Source organism: Clarias gariepinus, chromosome 18 (assembly GCF_024256425.1).
Source record: "Clarias gariepinus isolate MV-2021 ecotype Netherlands chromosome 18, CGAR_prim_01v2, whole genome shotgun sequence".
In the NCBI taxonomy this organism is placed as follows: Eukaryota; Metazoa; Chordata; class Actinopteri; order Siluriformes; family Clariidae; genus Clarias; species Clarias gariepinus.
Window position 1 is genome coordinate 22,276,428 of NC_071117.1, and position 4,164 is coordinate 22,280,591.

Here is a 4,164-nt window from a genome sequence, read left to right on the forward strand (position 1 = left end):
ATCAGCGACAGCGTGATTCCCTTCGCTGGAGGCAACTCAGCAAAACATAAGAGCTAAAGGCTGCTATCAAAGCAACCTGGTCTACAAAAATGCCTCTGCCATGCTCATTGCCATCATGCTATGCTGCATTGATGCTACGCTAATAAATTGTGCTACCCTGACTAGGTATTGCATGTATAAATGAACATAATCTTAAACGTCTGTACTGGATTTTTGTCTATTGATTAATCTTAAGAAATATTCTACTATTTTGTCATTTCCATGAGCTACTGTATAAACCATAATCATTGAACAACAAAAAAAGCTAGAAACATTTCTCTTTACATCTAACAAATTTAGAATATAGGTTTAACTTTTTAAACAATTTTTAATAACTAAAAGAATAAACTGTTTCACATTCTTTAATGTCAAAATATCAAGATGCATTAGTTGTATTATCTCTTATAACATCTCAAGCAGATCATTAGTAAATCAGTGTGGAATAAAAAGTCCCCTTCATCTTGCTGATAGAATAAGACATTTTCTGCCTTATGAAAAGATTTTTCATTATGTTCTATAAATAAAGCCTTTAACAAATTCAACACTCATTGTTTTTCTTGCTGAAAGTGAAAGTGCCCAAACATACAATACACAGAACTGCAGATTCTCACACCGGGTTATGTATGTTAGAGTAAAAACACCACTTATGTAATATTATAACACACAGACCTTATTACAACATGACAATGTTCCATTATAATGTAATAGCACTAACACACAGGGGATAAAAAGGAGAAAATATTGAATGTTTTAATATTAAACATGTTTTATTATTTACTGCATTTGGTGTACCAAGTAGTGGCTCACTTAGTGGATCCAAAAAAGGATGAAGACAACAATTGTCAGAAGAAGTATATTCAGACTGCATCTGTTACTCCTATCTGGAATCTCCTGAACGTTATTCGAATCACCTGTGAAACAGAAGCTGTGTCATTTCAGCTTGTTACATCTTTGTCGCAATTATTTATTTACCTAGTACTGTTGTAAGGTTATTTTTAACCAGCTTGAACATCCCAGACAAAATTGCATATAAACATTTAATGATTTAAAATTATTTAAAGTTCTGCTAAATTACTTCTAGCTGCACTGTTATTATTTAAACTTGCTTACATTCTGAAATAGTTTACAAGCGTTTCCTGTGGCTGTCCGATATTCAGACGTAAATAACAAAGCTCATACCTGTCACAGTGACATTGATGACATGTCCCATAGCTGAGGTTTGGGAACGCTGACATTTAGCTTCACATTGATAAAAGCCAGAGTCATTGAGAGTCAGCTGGATAAATGTAATAAAAGCATCTTGTTGCCTTCTCATATTGCTTTTAGTCTCATTAATATTGATCACATATCTGTCAGGATCAGTAAGTGTCTCACATTGTTTTCCTGGAACAGTTAGACACCATGAGACCCAGACGTTTCCACAAGGCTCTTCTTCATATTCTGCTGTGCAATTGAGAGTCAATGACTGTCTCTCCATTCTCCGTATTGGATCTCTTGAATATCTCACTCGCACTGTAGAGGTCACATGAACAAGATACTGTCTCATTTTAGTGCAAACTCACACAAGAAACAACAGAATATTGCAACTGACATATTTCCCATATTATAAATATATTATAAAGGTTGCAGCAGGACTTACCCATGCCTTTAGGTAGAAATGGAAATGTAGAGATAGTTATAAGGATTAAGAGCAAAGCAGTGGAACATGTGGTCGGCATTGCTGCTCTGTTTTAACTATGTTTCCACCACCCACCAGGTCACTTCCTCTTAAACAACAAAAGATTACAAACAGCATTTTCTGCTGAGAGCAAGGTCACAAAGCTACTTCAGCTTCTTTTTTTACAAGCATGCAGAGTACTGTAACATCTACCAATATAGAGGCGTAACATTTAGTTAACCAAGAGAAACCACGAGAGATGCTTTCTAGCACAGGACTGATTGTTTAACTGAGTTTTTTTTTAATTTTTTTATTGGTAAGCATGAAACTTAATTACATTATAAAATTTTTAAACAAAGATCAGCTCTAAAACCTTACCACCCATCTTTTGAAATAAAAAGAGATGATTACTGGACAGCAAACATCAGGGTTAAAAATATAAGCGTTCAAAAAAAGAAAAAAAAAAAGCTAAGCATTTAATTTTTTTTTTTTTGCACGATGAAGAGAAAAGTAGTCAGACAGTACAATGTAAACTAGTTGCAAACTTGGAAAGTTTGGTAAATAATATATAATTACAAACTTTGCCTTTATTTGTGCAGATGAGTCTTTAAATCTGGTTAATAATAAGGATTTCAATATACAGTTCTGGTCATAACGTATAATATTCTTTAGCAGAATTTGTGATAAAAAAAATTGTCAAAACAAAAATGTTTTATTTTAACAGGATTCAAAGTCACTATAAGACATCACAAAATAACATAGTCATTAAACAAAACATACATAATACCAAAATAATAATAATAATAATAAAGAGATTGTCCTTATCCAAAAGTATGCATAGTTTCAATATTGTGTATTCAGTCTTGTGCATCAAATTCAAATTCAAATTTTATTTGTCACATACACAGTCATACACAGTACGAAATGTAGTGAAATGCTTACACAACCGCCAGTGACCTTAAAACGAGAATTAAAGCTTATAATAAGTAATAAATATGAATAAAAGAAATACGATTTAAAAATTAAATAAAAAAATAAAAATAAAATTTAACTAGGAAAAATAGAACTAAAAATAGATAGACTATCAGTGATAGTTTGTGCTATGCTGTAATAACCGTGGATTTCCTCACAGGTGTAATTCTGCCCATTCTTCAAAGGCCTCCAGGCCCTATGAATTCCTGCATGCAATACACTTTGGAGATCTCTCTTGTGCCTCAATGATTTTGAGGTTGAGAGATTCAACCTAACATATTCTCTTATAGCCACTGAAGGGTTGGCTTGTCTTCTTGCGTTAAATAACTGCCATATATTGGAACATCAGCTGTTGAATTCCAATGTCCTCCAATATGCAATGATACCCCCAGAACATTAGAGATCCACCTCATACACACTCAATATGGCACAATAGGGATGTTTTTGTTTTGGCATCCCAAACTATTTTTCTGGCAGTTATGCCTGTAATCTTAGTTGATTTCCTTGACATTGGTTAGGTCTCAATACACTGGAATTTTGATCAGTCATATTTCCTTCCAAAATGTGTAATATTTAAAAAATTCTCCCGGGGAGTATAAACTTAAGAGCAGAACTGTATTTATATGTATTTAGAACAACTCAAACAATAGTTCTTGCTTAACCACAAACAAAAGGTTGGTATGAATGGTAACAGTACACAGGAACTGTGTATATGGTAACAGCATACACAGGAACATACACAGGAAATCGACTTAATCTAAACCTAAGAATGGATGCATTTAAAAACGTGTTGTAAAACAAAGAAAAACATGTAAACATTGATGTCTGGTGAGGTTTCTTTTAAGGAGACATTTATTTAACATATATTCAGGGGAAAGAAAGGACTTTGCTATACCTTATTTCTCAGTAAAATGACAAATTACAACTTGTTAAAAGAAAGGGTGAAAAATCTGTTCATTCCTGTTATCATTTACATTACAGAAATGATAATCATTCCAATACTCACATATGCTGTTGCTCTCTCCCTCTCTCTTTCTCTTGTGTTATCATTTACATATCATACTAACACATCACTTCTCTTTTTGACTCCTGCAAGGACTGATGTCAAAGTATTATGATCACCTGCTCAATGCGTTAGGTGCTGTCCCTTTGTGTGCTTCCAAAACAGCTGCACCTTGCTGAGGCATGGGCTCTATAAGACATCTGAAGGTGCCCAGTGGTATCTGGCACAAAGACTTCTTGTTTTGTAAAACAACAGTAATTGATTGAGTTTGAATCTTATAATATATAAAATTACATTAATGGATTACTTTGTTAAGTTCTACTTCTATCTACTTCAAAAACATGTCATTTAAACTCAATGACACAGTTAACTAGAAAAATGTATAATTCCCCTACTGATCACATGCCTAATGACTTGTTTATTACTAATCAGTTAGTCTATTTTTGTTCCTGGTTTCAGTTAGTTTAGATTCTGTTATGTAATTGTGGTTATT

General features: G+C 33.2%; 1 long non-coding RNA gene across 2 annotated transcripts; it reads right to left on the reverse strand.

The window, feature by feature from the left end:
• Positions 1-1,216: 1,216 nt before the first annotated feature.
• On the reverse strand, positions 1,217-3,824 carry LOC128507061 (uncharacterized). 2 transcript variants are annotated; one of them, XR_008355770.1, is made up of 4 exons: positions 3,675-3,775; positions 1,679-1,805; positions 1,414-1,551; positions 1,217-1,315 (listed from the first exon to the last, which is right to left on the reverse strand). It is a non-coding gene; the product is annotated as an uncharacterized LOC128507061 (long non-coding RNA). The 2 variants fall into 2 exon arrangements; XR_008355769.1 differs by having other exon boundaries at positions 1,679-3,824.
• Between the last annotated feature and the right edge of the window lie 340 nt (positions 3,825-4,164).